At 45.0% G+C, this 18,215-nt stretch overlaps 1 protein-coding gene across 1 annotated transcript in view; it reads left to right on the top strand.

Moving 5' to 3' along the window:
• Positions 1-18,215, top strand: part of eps8l2 (EPS8 signaling adaptor L2) — a 257,881-nt gene that overhangs the window by 158,824 nt on the left and 80,842 nt on the right. The gene's annotated exons all lie outside the window — the stretch shown is intronic.

The following is an 18,215-nucleotide window of genomic DNA, read 5'->3' on the forward strand; positions in this document are numbered from 1 at the left end:
GTAAGGACCTCATCTAACTCCTTTTTGAATATATTTAGTGAATTGGCCTCAACAACTTTCTGTGGTAGAGAATTCCACAGGTTCACCACTCTCTGGGTGAAGAAGTTTCTCCGCATCTCGGTCCTAAATGGCTTACCCCTTATCCTTAGACTGTGACCCCTGGTTCTGGACTTCCCCAACATTGGGAACATTCTTCCTGCATCTAACCTGTCTAACCCCGTCAGAATTTTAAATGTTTCTATGAGGTCCCCTCTCATTCTTCTGAACTCCAGTGAATACAAGCCCAGTTGATCCAGTCTTTCTTGATAGGTCAGTCCCGCCATCCCGGGAATTAGTCTGGTGAACCTTCGCTGCACTCCCTCAATAGCAAGAATGTCCTTCCTCAGGTTAGGAGACCAAAACTGTACACAATACTCCAGGTGTGGCCACACCAATGCCCTGTACAACTGTAGCAACACCTCCCTGCCCCTGTACTCAAATCCCCTTGCTATGAAGGCCAACATGCCATTTGCTTTCTTAACTGCCTGCTGCACCTGCATGCCAACCTTCAATGACTGATGTACCATGACACCCAGGTCTCTTTGCACCTCCCCTTTTCCTAATCTGTCACCATTCCGATAATAGTCTGTCTCTCTGTTTTTACAACCAAAGTGGATAACCTCACATTTATCCACATTATACTTCATCTGCCATGCATTTGCCCACTCACCTAACCTATCCAAGTCGCTCTGCAGCCTCACAGCATCCTCCTCGCAGCTCACACTGCCACCCAACTTAGTGTCATCCGCAAATTTGGAGATACTACATTTAATCCCCTCATCTAAATCATTAATGTACAGTGTAAACAGCTGGGGCCCCAGCACAGAACCTTGCGGTACCCCACTAGTCACTGCCTGCCATTCTGAAAAGTACCCATTTACTCCTACTCTTTGCTTCCTGTCTGACAACCAGTTCTCAATCCATGTCAGTACACTACCCCCAATCCCATGTGCTCTAACTTTGCACATCAATCTCTTGTGTGGGACCATGTCGAACGCCTTCTGAAAGTCCAAATATACCACATCAACTGGTTCTCCCTTATCCACTCTACTGGAAACATCCTCAAAAAATTCCAGAAGATTTGTCAAGCATGATTTCCCTTTCACAAATCCATGCTGACTTTGACCTATCATGTCACCTCTTTCCAAATGCACTGCTGTGACATCCTTAATAATTGATTCCATCATTTTACCCACTACCGATGTCAGGCTGACCGGTCTATAATTCCCTGTTTTCTCTCTCCCTCCTTTTTTAAAAAGTGGGGTTACATTGGCTACCCTCCACTTCATAGGAACTGATCCAAAGTCAATGGAATGTTGGAAAATGACTGTCAACGCATCCACTATTTCCAAGGCCACCTCCTTAAGTACTCTGGGATGCAGTCCATCAGGCCCTGGGGAATTATCGGCCTTCAATCCCATCAATTTCCCCAACACAATTTCCCGGCTAATAAGGATTTCCCTCAGTTCCTCCTCCTTACTAGACCCCCCGACCCCTTTTATAACCGGAAGGTTGTTCGTGTCCTCCTTCGCGAATACCGAACCAAAGTACTTGTTCAATTGGTCCGCCATTTCTTTGTTCCCCGTTATGACTTCCCCTGATTCTGACTGCAGCGGACCTACGTTTGTCTTTACTAACCTTTTTCTCTTTACATATCTATAGAAACTTTTGCAATCCGTCTTAATGTTCCCTGCAAGCTTCTTCTCATACTCCATTTTCCCTGCCCTAATCAAACCCTTTGTCCTCCCCTGCTGAGTTCTAAATTTCTCCCAGTCCCCAGGTTCGCTGCTATTTCTGGCCAATTTGTATGCCACTTCCTTGGCTTTAATACGATCCCTGATTTCCCTTGATAGCCACGGTTGAGCCACCTTCCCTTTTTTATTTTTATGCCAGACAGGAATGTACAATTGTTGTAGTTCATCCATGCGGTCTCTAAATGTCTGCCATTGCCCATCCACAGTCAACCCCTTAAGTATCATTCGCCAATCCATCCCAGCCAATTCACGCCTCATACCTTCAAAGTTAGCCTTCTTTAAGTTCTGGACCATGGTCTCTGAATTAACTGTTTCATTCTCCATCCCAATGCAGAATTCCACCATATTATGGTCACTCTTCCCCAAGGGGCCTCGCACAACGAGATTGCTAACTAATCCTCTCTCATTACATAACACCCAGTCTAAGATGGCCTCCCCCCTAGTTGGTTCCTCGACATACTGGTCTAAAAAACCATCCCTTATGCACTCCAGAAAATCCTCCTCCACCGTATTGCTTCCAGTTTGGTTAGCCCAATCTATGTGCATATTAAAGTCACCCATTATAACTGCTGCACCTTTATTGCACGCACCCCTAATTTCATGTTTGATGCCCTCCCCAACATCACTACTACTGTTTGGAGGTCTGTACACAACTCCCACTAACGTTTTTTGCCCTTTGGTGTTCTGCAGCTCTACCCATGTAGATTCCACATCATCCAAGCTAATGTCCTTCCTAACTATTGCCTTAATCTCCTCCTTAACCAGCAATGCTACCCCACCTCCTTTTCCTTTTATTCTATCCTTCCTGAATGTTGAATACCCCTGGATGTTGAGTTCCCAGCCCTGATCATCCTGGAGCCACGTCTCCGTAATCCCAATCACATCATATTTGTTAACATCTATTTGCACATTTTGGGTTTTAAAAGTGCCAGCGTGGCTCAATAATAGCACACTTGCCTTTGAGTCACAGTGCCCTGGTTTCAAGCCCCATTGCAGGATTTGAGAACATAATCTATGCTGAAATATCAGAGGTGCCATATTTCAGATGAGATGATAAACTAAGGCATGTCTGCCTGTTCAAGTGGATGTAAATGATTCCATTTCAATATTCAAAGAGGAGCCGGAGAATTCTCTCCTATTGCCCTGGTCAGCATTTATCCCTCAACTAATACCACCAAATAAGATTAACTGGACATTTACCTCTGTGTTATTTGTAGGCAACTGGGGCCTAGAAGAGACGAGGCCCCAGGGGCAGCACAGGCCAGCCCACACTGCGATATGTGTGCGCACTAGGTCTGTGCAGCAGAGCTGGTCTCCAGTTAGTCTTGGGTAATCCTTGCCACTGGACCAAGGCCGAGCTCTGTCAAACCCGTGTGGTGGCTGGTGTGCAACGGCCACCCCACGTTAAAAAAATCCACGCACAGGCATCTTCCACCCTTCAGGATGTAGTTCAGGATCTGGAATATTAGGTTCCTTCATTGAAACACCTGTGAACTCATCCCTTTTTGGCATGGAAGCAAGCCATCCTCGTTTTGAGGGACTGCCTATGATGATAATTTGAAGGACATTGCTGTGCCCAATTTGGCTACATGACTACACCAAAAGGTAATTCATTGGCTGCGAATTACTATGAGATGACCTGAGGATGTGAAAGGTGCTTTATAAATGCAAGTTCTTTTCTTCTACCTCCATTATCTTGTACTTCAGGGTTCTAAAATAATTCATGATCCAGATTCAGAGGGTGTTTCTTTGAATTTGATGCGGAGCTTTCCAGTTATGAAGTAAAGTTATAAATCAGTTGTGTAACATAGGAAAAGTTGGTGATAAACAGAGAGGTAGCCAGTGCATACGAGTTGTGGAGAGAACAATATGCTCGAGGGACAGGTGGAAACTATAAGAGACGCACCTGGGCACAATGCACTGTTCACATCCCGTGTCTGGGTCTATTGAATAGACCCAAACAAAGAAAGAACTTTATTTATGTCATCATAGGCAGTCCCTCGAATCGAGAATGACTTGCTTCCATGTCAAAAAGTTCAAAGGTGTTTCAATGATGGATCTTAAATTCCAGGTCGGAACTAAATCTTGAAGGGTGGAAGGTGCCTGAGTGTGGATTTTTTTAACGTGTGGTGACCGTTGCACACCAGCCACCACACGGGCTTGACAGAGCTAGGTCTCGGTCCAGTGGCAAGGATTACCCAAGACGACTGGAAACCTGCTCTGCTGCATGGGACCTAGTGCGCACACATATCGCAGTGTGAGCTGGCCTGTGCTGCCCCTGGGTCCTCGCCTCTTCTGGGCCCCGAACTCATGCCTCTCCTGGGCCCCGATCACATCGGCTCTACAATCTCTCTCCATTCCTTCGCCCCGACCTCGCCGCTCCTGCTGTACCTGCCCACGCTCCAGTCACCGACCTGGACCTTGATGACGTCCCTTTTCACTGCCGTTGCTCTCCTGCTTCAGCACATGCTGCTCCCTTATTAGTCCACAGTACATGATGAACTCGCACCATCTATGTGGATCACTGTGATCTATATCCTTTACATTTCCAATGTTTCTCTGCATGTAGTCTCTAGAGCAAGGTGCAAAAGTAATGTAACCCAGAAATACAAGAGGCTGTGGAATTTCCTTCAGGAAATTAGAAACATACTCTGCCTGCAACTTCCTATCTAGATCACCCACATCGTTGCCAAAGTGAGTAACAACAAAGTCCCAAGATTCCCTGAAATGTTGACATCATCGAAATGGCAGGAGCAAGCTCCATATACAACCCAATACAATGTTGGAAAGTGTGAGGTCATCGACCTTGGGGGAAAAAAACAGTAAAAGGGAATACTATTTAAATGGGGAGAAATTACAACATGCTGCGGTGCAGAGGGACCTGGGGGTCCTTGTGCATGAATCCCAAAAAGTTAGTTTGCAGGTGCAGCAGGTAATCAGGAAGGCGAATGGAATGTTGGTCTTCATTGCGAGAGGGATGGAGTACAAAAGCAGGGAGGTCCTTCTGCAACTGTATAGGGTATTGGTGAGGCCACACCTGGAGTACTGCGTGCAGTTTTGGTCGCCTTACTTAAGGAAGGATATACTGGCTTTGGAGGGGGTACAGAGACGATTCACTAGGCTGATTCCGGAGATGAGGGGGTTACCTTATGATAGATTGAATAGACTGGGTCGTTACTCGTTGGAGTTCAGAAGGATGAGGGGTGATCTTAGAAAAACATTTAAAATAATGAAAGGGATAGACAAGATAGAGGCAGAGAGGTTGTTTCCACTGGTCGGGGAGACTAGAACTAGGGGACACAGCCACAAAATACGGGGGAGCCAATTTAAAACCGAGTTGAGAAGGAATTTCTTCTCCCAGAGGGTTGTGAATCTGTGGAATTCTCTGCCCAAGGAAGCAGTTGAGGCTAGCTCATTGAATGAATTCAAGTCACAGATAGATAGATTTTTAACCAATAAGGGAATTAAGGGTTACGGGGAGCGAGCGGGTAAGTGGAGCTGAGTCCACGGCCAGATCAGTCATGATCTTGTTGAATGGCGGAGCAGGCTCGAGGGGCTAGATGGCCTACTCCTGTTCCTAATTCTTATGTTCTTATGTTCTTATGTGGGGATGGAAGAAGATGGTGCATGGACTGAACTATTATAGGGTACCTTGACCGAACCATTATCCCCCAGGTGTGATCTTTTGTGCTTGGACCAAAATCCATGTAAAAACTCAGTTTCTTTCCCAGCCACATGGTGAGATCATTGTTTCCCAGAAATAGCTTGGAGGCATCACTTTCCAAAATGGTAATCAAATCAGCACTTGTCTGTTCAATAAGCTCAGCAGATCTTTCTAAACTTGACCAACCTTGATTGTCATATCCAAATCTGTGTGACCATACCATGGCTGAGAACTTTATTTACGTAACGCCTTTCAGAACCTCAGGTCATCCCAAAGCGCTTTACAGCCAATGAAGTACATTTGAAGTGTCGTCATTGTTGTTGTAGGAAATTGCGGTAGCCAATTTGTGCACAGCAAGTTGCCACAAATAACAATTAAGTAAATGACTGGATAATTTATTTAAGCAATGTTTGAGGCATAAATGTTAGCCAGGACACTGGGAGAACTCACCCCCTCGCCCCACCACCGAGGGTGTACTGCACTGACCACAACAATATTTTGCCACCAATGGTCCAAAGCTATATTTTTTAAAAGCATCAAATGAACTAAAATATTGCAACCTCTTTGATCCTTGATTGGATAGAGATTGTAGTGACTACTATTGGGTCCTGCTGAAACAAACAGGGAGAGTAAACATACCTTTGGGCTTGTCAAATTGAGCCTATACAGCATAGCCTATATATTTAAGTCATCGCTCAATTTGACAATCATGCTCCAGGTATTTTGCAATGTACATAACATATGCGGGCTTTCAACACAACCAGTGTGAACTGTAGGAGCTTTGTCAGCTCATTTGCGGATTTGCAAATTTACGGTGCAGATTTCGAGTTTGATTGGTTTGTTTGTGACGTTTGTGCGAGTCTTCAGTCTGACTGTGTTAACGCACAGACAAACACAGCAAGTGGCCTTATGCCAGCAAGGTAAGCTGCTGAATTATTCACGTTTGTGGAAGTAGTACTTTGCATTTTGGAGTAGAGTCAAGTCAATGACCGATCTTTCCGGTGACTCTAAACTGTGCGCGTTTCAGGTGACAGTTTTTTTTTTTATAACACTTCAGTTCCTTCGATAGATGTAAAGTCTGGAGATGTTTCGCTGGCATCAGATGTGTAACCATGGAGCTGTGAAGCTAGAAAGATTAAGTATCATTGACAATTTAGCTGGAAGAACAATTACTCGTTGTATATTTTGACATGTGCAGTGGCAACATGAACGAATGGCATTCCCCGGGCCAGCAGCTGGGTTATTGTACACGGAGGAGTCATTACTATGTAACCTTGTCAGTGGAAAGCTGCCGGCCCTGAGTCTGTTTTCATCAGCATTGGCAACTTGACACTTTTGGCACAGGGGAAGTTGTCACTGCCTCTGTGTTGGCTGCTGCTTGTTAAATCATATCATTGTTTAGCTAAGCAGTATTTGCGGCTAACTTTTATGTACTTAGCAGGCTATCAGATCCCAAAAGTGGGTCAGAGGCATTCAGTCTTCTATAGAGACTTGGATTAAGATATGACTGGATAAGTCAAAGGAGATGGATTTGGTGGATTTGCAAGATCGTTCTGTTTTTTGGTGTAAGATGCTTGCCTTTCACCCATCTATATATCGCCGAGAGCATGCAGAAATCAAGTGCAGTCAGCGGAAAGAGCATGTGGCAAACCAGTCCCACCCACCCCACCCCTTCCCTCAACGACTATTTGTCTCACTTGTGACAGGGACTGTGGTTCTCGTATTGGACTGTTCAAGCACCTAAGAGCTCATTTTAAGAGTGAAAGCTAGTCTTCCTCGATTCCGAGAGACTGCCTATGATGATGAGCTAAACAATATAAACACCTCCGACCAGCTTTAAATTATTTTTTTAATGTTATTGTATTTCAGTCCTGTTTTTAGACCCACCACTTCATGGTGCCACTCAGCTGTCCTCAGTTACTGATTCCTTGGGAGATGGTTCTCTCCGGCCACAAGGAAGTTTAGTTTAGGAGGGGCCAGTAATGCCAAGTCTGTGAAAGAGTCAGTGTTGGTTGGATACAGCTACTCTGCTAGTGCTGACTTTTCCCAGCGCAGACATCTCCCAAATGGCGTCGGAGCCAGACTCCGAGTTCAATCCAGGGTATTTCCTAAAGACTCACTCCCGAGCACTCCAATGCCTCCATCAGTGGAATAACTCCCAGGTGAGACGAGAGATCAGAGATAGTGCTGCACATTTTCTTCGTTTGCGCTTAGAAACATAGCAATTTACAGCGCTGAAGGAGGCCATTTTGGCCCAGCGTGTCCGCGCCGGCCGACAAAGAGCCGCACGGCCCTCGGTCAGCAGCCCTAAAGGTTACATATAAACCTATGAACAATGACGGAAAGGCAAAGAGCACCCAGCCCAACCAATCCGCCCCACACAACTGCGACACCCCTTATACTGAAACATTCTACACTCCACCCCAACCGGAGCCATGTGATCTCCTGGGAGAGGCAAAAACCAGATTAAAAACCCAGGCCTTAAATGTAAATATTTGCTTGAGCAGAGCAAATGGAGGAACATCAGATGAGAAATTGCACAACTGACATCAGCCTGCCCAATTTTCTGTCCATATTAATTATTGGACCGAAATCCAGGCGGTCTCCATTACAGGTGTGTGATACTCCCCGCCCAATCTTCCACTGTGCATGCCACTCGGTTGAATATGTATGCCCCAACATAAAAGAGGAAAACCTACACCAGTGAATTTAGTCATGGCTCAAAGTTTATCGCTGGAAATTCAATGGAAAATTAGTGGAAGCTCTAAACGGACGCATAAGCAGTGTTTCCACTGATCTTCCATGGAAGTTATGCCGGCCAATCAGGCGAGCCCGTGAAGAAATTCCCAGTAAATATGTTTTGAAACGGTGGAAATCTTTTGACAATTCATCTCACTATTACACACATGGAGGAACTGCTTTCTATTGAAGGTAATGCTGACATTCTCCTTTGACGAGCGTTGATATTTCAGGAAGACCTCAGCATGATGCTGCACATTGGATCATTTCCAATGAAGATCACTATGAGATTTCCATGATATAGTGGCCCCTAAAATCCGCAGGCCAGCGATACCAGCGCACATACCACAATCCAGCTGCGCTGACCTGAGCAAGCTTTACAGGTTCGGGAGAAGTTCCCTAATTTGCGAGCATCATCATCATAGGCAGTCCCTCGGAATCGAGGAAGACTTGCTTCCACTCTTAAAATGAGTCCTTAGGTGGCTGAACAGTCCAATACGAGAACCAGTCTCTGTCACAGGTGGGACAGATAGTCGTTGAGGGTAAGGGTGGGTGGGACAGGTTTGCCGCACGCTCTTTCCACTGCCTGCGTTTGATTTCTGCATGCTCTCAGCGATGATACTCGAGGTGCTCAGCGCCCTCCCGGATGCATTTCCTCCACTTAGGGCGGTCTTTGGCCAGGGACTCCCAGGTGTCAGTGGAGATGTTGCACTTTTTCAGGGAGGCTTTGAGGGTGTCCCTGTAACGTTTCCTCTGCCCACCTTTGGCTCGTTTGCCGTGAAGGAGTTCCGAGTAGAGCGCTTGCTTTGTGAGTCTTGTGTCTGGCTTGCGAACGATGTGGCCTGCCCAGCGGAGCTGGTCGAGTGTGGTCAGTGCTTCGATGCTGGGGATGCTGGCCTGGTCGAGGACGCTAACGTTGGTGCGTCTGTCCTCCCAGGGGATTTGCAGGATTTTGCGGATCATTTGCGTGCACATGCCAGGTGTCTGCACTACCGGGGAGCAGCTAGGACACCTTTGAGGCCCTCAAAAGTCTAGTACACAAGTGCCGGGGCTTCACGATGCTGGCTCACCCCTCCTGAACAAAACTTTCTTGTGCCCTGTGGGCCACCTTTGTAAAGAAGTAACTTTAAAAACTGGAAACTAAATAGCACTCAGATCTTCAGAGACCCTCAATGCCAAACTGGAACTCCAGGTGAGTCCCACTTCTGCCTATGTTGGAGAGATATCACTAGTCTCTGACTAGGCAAAGCTGAGTCGATCATATGTGGAATGCCAATGAAGACTTGTAGTGCTGGAACACCAATGTTCAGAGTCCTCATCCCCTTCTATATTGATGGTCATGTTTGGGAGGTAGTGGTGGGATAGATGTTCCGTCTCAACAGACCATTGAGGAAACCTTAGGCTAGGACCCAGCATATCCAGGTCCCGGCCTGATCTATAGCCGCCAAAGTCACAGCATGAGCATGCTGGAACAGCCATAGAATTATGTGGTCAGTGTGTCTCTGATGCAAATTACATAATTACATCTAATGTTAACAAATGCAAAGCTGTGCTGTATGTTTCCTGTGGTAACAATCTACCCTTTCCAGTCTGCAGGTGGTATGGTTCTATTCTATCAAATAAGTAGGTTCACCACGCACTGGGTCTCGTACCCATCATTTAATTTGACACTTGGGAACCTAAATTGTGAATAGTTGCAAGTGAATGGAAAGTTAAAACTAAAATCCATTCTATCCTTTACACTTATTGGGGCCGAAATTGACCCCTGCCCCATTCGGGGCAAATAATTAAAATTATTAGGTGAATTACCGCCCCAATCGCTGGGGCAGGGAATAGAGGGAAATTTCCCCCTTTCCTTTGGAGAGGCGGGAGCGGGGTGGAAGGCGGGCGCTGTCATCAGCGCTGCGCTGATGCTTAGCAACACCGCTCCCCTTCACTTAAATGGGAGGGACACTGTGAGGCCTACTTGGCGCCCTCTGGGCCAACAGGGAGGGCTCCAGCCGGGTCAGCGGGCCAGCACCCAAGGTGGGGTGCCAGGCTGCCTGTTGGCGGCCTGGCCGAACCCGTGGCCGCTATTGTCGGGCCGATTGCAGGGTGGATTTAAGGCTGGATGTGCCGTCCCGCCACGCGAAGCTGTCGGGGGCACCGACACGCGGGTCGTTGGATTATTTGAGGGCAATGTCACTTTCCGGGCGGGGACCAGGCGGTACACGCTCCAATGACATCATTATCATCATTCCTTCTCCGCCTCAAAAAATCAGGAGGGCAATGTCCCGATCATCGGAGACTCCGCCCCAACTGGGTGGAAACTCATTTCCGCCCCACGGTAACTGCTCTTAAAGAAAGGGACAATTTCAGCCGCATTGTATTATTAACCAGCAAGAGTGTGTAATCCACTGGGTGCTTTAAAGTGGCCTTCAGTAAGTGAGGGATCTATGTAAATGATAGGGGTGTATATCAGAAGGCTATTTAGGCTATCAGAAGGCTATTTAGGCTATCAGAAGGCTATTTAGGCTATCAGAAGGCTATTTAGGCTATCAGAAGGCTATTTAGGCTATCAGAAGGCTATTTAGGCTATCAGAAGGCTATTTAGGCTATCAGAAGGCTATTTAGGTTATCAGAAGACATTTTAGATGTAGGAAGGGGTATATTATATTGGGGATGTTTTGTATAAATTATAAATTATTGAGGAAGTGTTATACAATGGGTATTACATATGAGTTTATTGTTTGAGTGAGGCCAACAGCAACTGAATGTATAATTCATAATTTCAGAAATGCTGTTTTTCCCATAGGTGAGTTCTATGATGATTATTTATAGTCTCACTTGCATCCCGTTGATTTGTCTGCTGCACAGAAAGCCAAGGGGGATTCCGGGGTGTTTCTAACAAAGTTGCCAATGTTACAGCGGACAAGCAGGGGCCCTAACACACATTTCCCCCCCCCCCCCTCCACCCCATCCCATTATGTTTTAGCTCCCTATTTGAGTCCCTCTTGCGATGCTGTCTCTTTTATAATTTCATCTTGGAAAGCAACCGGAGCCTGATCCTCTTCTTTGCATATTTGGGTCAGATTTCAGGTGCTGCTGGATGTAGTAAACGCAGCTGCTCTCTGTGGCACTCAAGCAGAGCGTAGACTGGCCTAACACTAATAATTCACAAAGGCCTGGGTATGTGTGGTTTGCGTGTGTCTGGAAAATGGCACTCACCTCTTTAAATGCTCATATTTTAGCACCAGTGCTTCAATACCGTAACCAGACTTTTCCTTTCTCATCGCTATATTTTCTGTCTGGTTTGCTATATATAAATATAAGCCCAAGAACAAGTATGCAAATGATGAAACTGAATCCATACTTAATGTGGTGTGTTTTCATTCACTACCCTGAAGTGCACGTCACTTGTTCAGGTTTCAGAGTGCCTGAGTTTGGTGGATTGAATTCTGAAATGGCATGGTCATACCCCGGCACAGGTCTGGCCACTGAGAGGCTGCCCACAGCAGGAACTCCCACAGCTACTGTTGGAGAAACATAGCAACATAGAAAATAGGAATAGCAGTAGGTCATTCGGCCCTTTGAGCCTGCACCGCCATTCAATATGATTCCTGGGAGGACAGACGCATCAACATTAGCGTCCTCGACCAGGCCAACATCCCCAGCATTGAAGCACTGACCACACTCAATCAGCTCCGCTGGGCAGGCCACATTGTCCGCATGCCAGACACGAGACTCCCAAAGCAAGCGCTCTGCTCAGAACTCCTTCACGGCAAATGAGCCAAAGGTGGGCAGAGGAAAAGTTACAAAGATACCCTCAAAGCCTCCCTGATAAAGTGCAAAATCCCCACCAACACCTAGGAGTCCCTGGCCAAAGACCGCCCTAAGTGGAGGAAATGCATCCGGGAGGGCGCTGAGCATTTCGAGTCTCATCGCCGAGAGCATGCAGAAATCAAGCACAGGCAGCGGAAAGAGCGTGCGGCAAACCAGTCCCACCCACCCTTTTCCTCAACGACTATCTGTCCCACCTGTTCCACCTGTGACAGGGCCTGTGGTTCTCGTATTGGACTGTTCAGCCACCTAAGGACTCATTTTAAGAATGGAAGCAAGTCTTCCTCAATTCCAAGGGACTGCCTATGATGATGATAGGCTGATCCTCTATCTCAACATCATATTCCCGCTTCTTCCCCATACCCCTTGATGCCTTTTGTTTCTAGAAATCTATCTATCTCCTTCTTAAATATATTCAGTGACTTGGCCTCCACAGTTTTCTGTGGTAGAGAATTCCACAGGTTCACCACCCTCTGATCGGTCCTAAATTTCCTACCCTGTATCCTGAGACTGTGATCCCTAGTTCTAGACTTCCCAGCCAGGGGAAACATCCTCCCCGTATCCAATCTGTCCAACTGCGTTTCAATGAGATCCCCTCTCATTCTTCTAAACTCAAGTGAATACAGGCCTGGTTGATCCAATCTCTCCTCATACGACAGTCCTGCATCCCAGGAATCAGTCTGGTGAACCTTCAAACAGCAGCCAGAAGGCCTCCAAGCCTGAAGAACTATTGGGAGGCTGCAACTGTAGTTCACAGCTTATCTTTATGGCTTCCCTTGCTTAGTGCCTGGGTCCCTCAGACACTGTGATCTGAGGAGGTTCCGATTGCACGAGCCACCGCCAGTTTCTTTGAATGCCCTTGCAATTTGGCACCCTTCCAAGGTAATAACAGAAAAATGAGGCTGGAGTGGAAGAATGGCTCCCTCCACCGGTCTCCATTGGGCCCAATGGCTCTTTGTTGTCCTTTGCACTGTTCTTTATTATAAACCGTCTCTTCATTGCTTCTTGCTTTGCCTTTTCTTTGCTGTTAATTTGTTAATACATAGCAACAGTTCTCAGAGCCTTGTCCTACTCTCCGACCTCACCAACACCAGGAGAAAAATTATATAAAACAGAAAATGTAAACATTCTGAAAATAGTATGTACAAATCCCTGGTATGACTACTTACTTTGCCTACAGTGCAATATCTCTTTACTGCGATATCTCTTAACAAAAATTTGTTGGGGAAATACTTCAATATTGATCCCTATGTTAACTCAGTCCAATTTGTTCTGAGCCCGAAATCTGGTACTGTAACAAGAACCTCAAATCCTCGTGGTGTGATCCTTTGTTTGTAAAATAAATAGATCTCTGTGTATGCTGCAGCTACAAATACTTATTTGACATTTCAATATAACCACTCTAACTGTGGTAATACCAATTACTCTGAATGATGCCAATTGAATTCCATATCCAGTCTTTTAATGGACGGCAAGAGTATGGGCAGTCTCAATTCAGTTCCTGGAGGGCATGTACACGGCAAGTGATTTAGCACAATGCAACATCCCATCATATAATTGGAGTTTAATATTGAAAAGCAAAGTGAACAGTCAAAGATAATAGAGGAGGAAACAATTTCAAAGATAAAAAGATAACTAGCCCTGATGAACGAGTAAGCAAATTTGGCAAGTAAGGCAGTGCACAAACATTGGGAACCATTCAGCCAGGAGATAATTAGGATATAGGTTAAACGTATTCCTACAAAAGGTAATTGTGCTACAGCAGAATTTATTGTGAGTAGAGAAGCTAAAATTAAAACGAGACTTAAAGAAAAGGTATAAGACAAATACAAGAACAGTAATGCAACAAACCAAATATTAAAAATGTAGAGGGGAACTATTAAATAAATTTAAAAAGTTAATAGGGCATATGGAGAAAACCTATATATACATGAAATGAATTTCCTGGATCACACTTACACAGAAAAAACGTTAACATTTACATCGGTTTCTATGCCAATCTTTGCCGATAAATATCATCTAGACTTGGATTTAGGGAACACAATATCAAGATTTGCAGATGACACAAAAAAATCGTGTGGTTAACTCTAAGCAATTTCAGGAGGACAGACAACTTAATAGATTGGGCAAATAGATGTCGGATGAAATTTAATGCAGGGAATTTTAATGCAAGAAAGAATTAGAAGTCATGTATATTAAATGATAAAACCCTAAAATGAGTAGATGAGCAGAGACACTTATGGGTTCAGATACCTAACTCTTTAAATGTAGGACGACAATGTGAAACAGATGTAAACCTTGGGTTTTAGGGGAACAGAGCACACAAGTAAAGAAGTGCGTAAGAAACCTAAAAAAAAGACAGGAAAAGACCATTTGGTCCATCAAGCTCAGTCAATCCAGACATAGTGCAGTCTATGTGTGCCATTGATTGTGTTCTCCTCCCACAATTCACATAATCTCTTGGGAAAGGCATAAAAAAAGAAAAAAAATCTTCAGCCCATTCAGGACAGAAAAAAACCTCCAACATTCTACTTGCTTAAAATAATCAAGCTCTAGGAGACCAGAGTAACCCATTTCATTAACTCACTAATGTGTGTCCTACACAAAATATTGGTTAGGGTGGTGTGTCCCATTTTAATTACCTTACTGTAGGAGAGGGGGACGCCAAGAGGCTGCAGGTTGACTTGGACAGGTTAGGTGAGTGGGCAAATGCGTGGCAGATACAGTATAATGTGAATAAATGTGAGATTATCCACTTTGGGGGCAAAAACGCAAAGATAGAATATTATCTGAATGGCAGCAGATTAGGAAAAGGGGAGGTGCAATGAGGCCTGGGTGTCATGGTTCATCAGTCATTGAAAGTTGGCATACAGGTGCAGCAGGCGGTGAAGAAGGCAAATGGTATGTTGGCCTTCATAGCTAGGGGATTTGAGTATAGGAGCAGGGATTTCTTACTGCAGTTGTACAGAGCCTTGGTGAGGCCTCAGCTGGAATATTATGTTCAGTTTTGGTCTCCTAATCTGAGGTACTGAGGGAATGATCAGCCATGATCTTATTGAATGGTGGTGCAGGCTTGAAGGGCCGAATAGCCTACTCCTGCACCTATTTTCTATGTTTCTATTGGAGTTGTTTCCCCAAAGACTAAGAACAATAAGCAATGTATTGCCCTGTTTCTGTAATTAATGGCCCAGAAATCCCGGTTTCTCTTTCCCGCGGGCGTTCGTCTGGATTCTGGAAAAAAGAAGCGCACCTACTTGAGGTTGCTGTGCCCATACGAGATCCCCGTCCTGAGGCCTCCCCTTACTGCGCATCGTAGCGCGTGCACATCGGGGCATGCGCAGGCCTGGAGCTGGAGTCACATGGCTCTGGGCAGCCAATCAGGTAAAGTATGTTCTCATTCATAACAATGGGAACTCCGTAGGTTTTTTATATTTTTATTAATTTAAATTAAAGTTATTTATGTATTTAATAAATTTATATTTTTCCGATTTAAAAAAAAAAAAGTTTTTTTAATTATGGTTTAAAATAAACTTACCATAGCGGGGAGGCTTTTTAACAATAACGTGGTTTTAAAAATTTTATTTTACAATGTTTTTGTATGTTTTAAAACTCTTACGCTTGTAACAGTAGGCTGTGTGCCTGCTTTTATCAGGAGCAAGAGTTTTGAGGACGTTTGTTGGGCAAGATATGGGTAAATCCTGCAATCTTGCCCATGCAAATGTCCTCGCTCCCGATATAAACGGAAGATCTGTCCAGCTCCAGCTCAACAGATCGGAAAAGCTGGTTTTCAGCGCATGCGCATTGTGCACTGAAAAACGCCTTTTCCGATGCCTTCCCAGGTCCATACACACTCCGTACGCACCCAGGGAGGCCGGGATTTCTGTGCCAATAAACACCTTACACCCATAGTTTTTGGAAGCCCTGGTCTCAGGCTCTCGGCGTGGGTTGTCTGGCATATTCTTCCTCTCTGGTAGTGAGCACTGGGAAATAAAATAGAAAGATATTCTGACAGAAGATTTCTAACTGCACGCCAGCATCCAAACCCTCATATCACTCTGACTAAAAATGTTAGGATTCTGGAATACAGTTAAACATGATTTTGTTTAAGTCAAGCATGTGGGGTAATAGCATGCTCATTATTTTGTTGATTAATACACAAAGACAGGTTGTCTTGATTGAATTAAGTGATAACCGTTGCTCTGTATGCTCACTTTCTGAGAAATAAAACAGTTTAATGATTGATCCTTGCCTCACCTCACTGAGGTATGAATAGATTGCCCACTGAGAGATTGGAAAAGCAAACATGAGGATATGTTTGAAAGACAGAATATCCCATTCAGATCACCAGAGGGTCCTATTGTTACACTGCTGGGATACGCTATCATATATCAGTAGATATTGGGCAGTGTGAGTCAACTCTGGAATGTCATCATCATCATCATCATAGGCAGTCCCTCGGAATCGAGGAAGACTTGCTTCCACTCTTAGTGAATTCTTTGGTGACTGAACAGTCCAATACAAGAGCCACAGACTCTGTCACAGGTGGGACAGATAGTCATTGAGGGAAAGAGACCATGACATCGGCCAGGATTTTGGGCCCAAATTTGGTCCTCCCGTTTTTTTTGGCGCACTCACATGAGATACGCCAACTTCCTACGATCCAAACGGCGCCAAAAAGATGTCCCGGAATTCTGGCCCCCCTGCCAACTTTCTTGGGGCTTGACGCAATGTGGTGAGTCCATTGGGGGGGCGGAGCTAGGGCCCTGCGTCTAAAAGAGTGCCGGCAGCTGTCCGCATGCGCAATAGAGCGTTCGCGCATGCGCAGTAGCTCCTCCCATGATTGTGATGATGCGTGCGTGCCTGCAGCGTGGGACCCAACACGTCCCGCCCCTATCTCGGGCCGTGCTGAGGGCTACAAGAAACAGGTTGGTGCGGGAAGACTTTTGATCAGGGGGCGGGTGGGGGGGGGGGCAGTGGGGCGGTGGGGGGGCAGAGTTTTGATTAGGGGGTGGAGGGAAGAAGGAGAGCTTCTTTAAATGATTTTGAAAAAGGAATTGTGTTCAAAATATCCAATTTTGCAGATGATAACAAATTGGGAGGAGTGGAAATGATGAATAGAAATGCGCACAAATTCAAATAGATCTTGGCAAAGCTGCAGCATATAGTTCAATGTGAAGGGGTCCAGTCTCCAGGACTGGTGAAAGAAGAACAGAAATGTTTCACATGCCCTTCAACATAGTTTCAAGAACAAGCTGTCCCTAGATTGTCTGCTGATGAGAGCAGTATGAAAGGCAGTCCACACCATCAAAATTCAACTGCAAACCATGTCATAAACTGCAGAAATTCAGATTTGTGGATTTTAAAGCCAACCCAAGCTGAGCGATTACATTTATGAAGAGAAATGGCCGAGTGTACGTAATCCATATAAAGGTTACCTCGGACAGAACAGAGTGGCTTCACGATGTAGATTTAGTCTCAAGGATTGTCTGTGCTTCAATATAACTTGATTTTCTGTTCTTGTACTGTGTATTTTGTTTTCCAATTTCACAGTACTGGTAGAATGATTAAAATAATGAAAGTAACAGATTACACTAATAATTTCGATAACTTCCAACAGGTATGGCTTAAATTGTGGTTCAGAGCTGCTAGCAAAATATTTGATTCATAAATGGTTTTATGAACCCTTTATCTTCTGATATAAATGATATTAAAAAGTGCATATTTTATGAAGCTTTATATAGTGGAATGTGTAAATTATGCAAAAGTTACAGTGCAAGATCTGTATTAGTTGTTGTGAAGGTATTTAGTGCTTTGCAAGGTCCACTCCGCTTCCCTTCACCCCCATCTCTGGCTACCTGCGCTGATTTCTTAACTCACCGCAAGGGTTTTCTGTGCGGCCACAAGTGGCTACATACGCTGGCCTAAGTTAGTTTATTAGCTGTCCAAACTGGCTTAAATGGCCAAAACGGGTGTAGGTGGTTTGTAACGCCCCCTTTTGAAAGAAAATCTAAACTAAAAAAAATCCTAACTAACTCACTTACACTGGCGCAAATTAAATGTGCAGAATGGGGATTTTTAAGATACTCCAGAAAAATCAAGTTGCTCCAAAAGAAATGGAGCAACTCCTGGGCAAATTTGGGTCCATAGTCCGGAATATAAGGGATGTGTGATCCACTTATGGCAATGATTGGCAGCACGGA

The sequence above is a fragment of the Pristiophorus japonicus genome, chromosome 14, assembly GCF_044704955.1.
Source record: "Pristiophorus japonicus isolate sPriJap1 chromosome 14, sPriJap1.hap1, whole genome shotgun sequence".
NCBI classification, from domain to species: Eukaryota; Metazoa; Chordata; class Chondrichthyes; family Pristiophoridae; genus Pristiophorus; species Pristiophorus japonicus.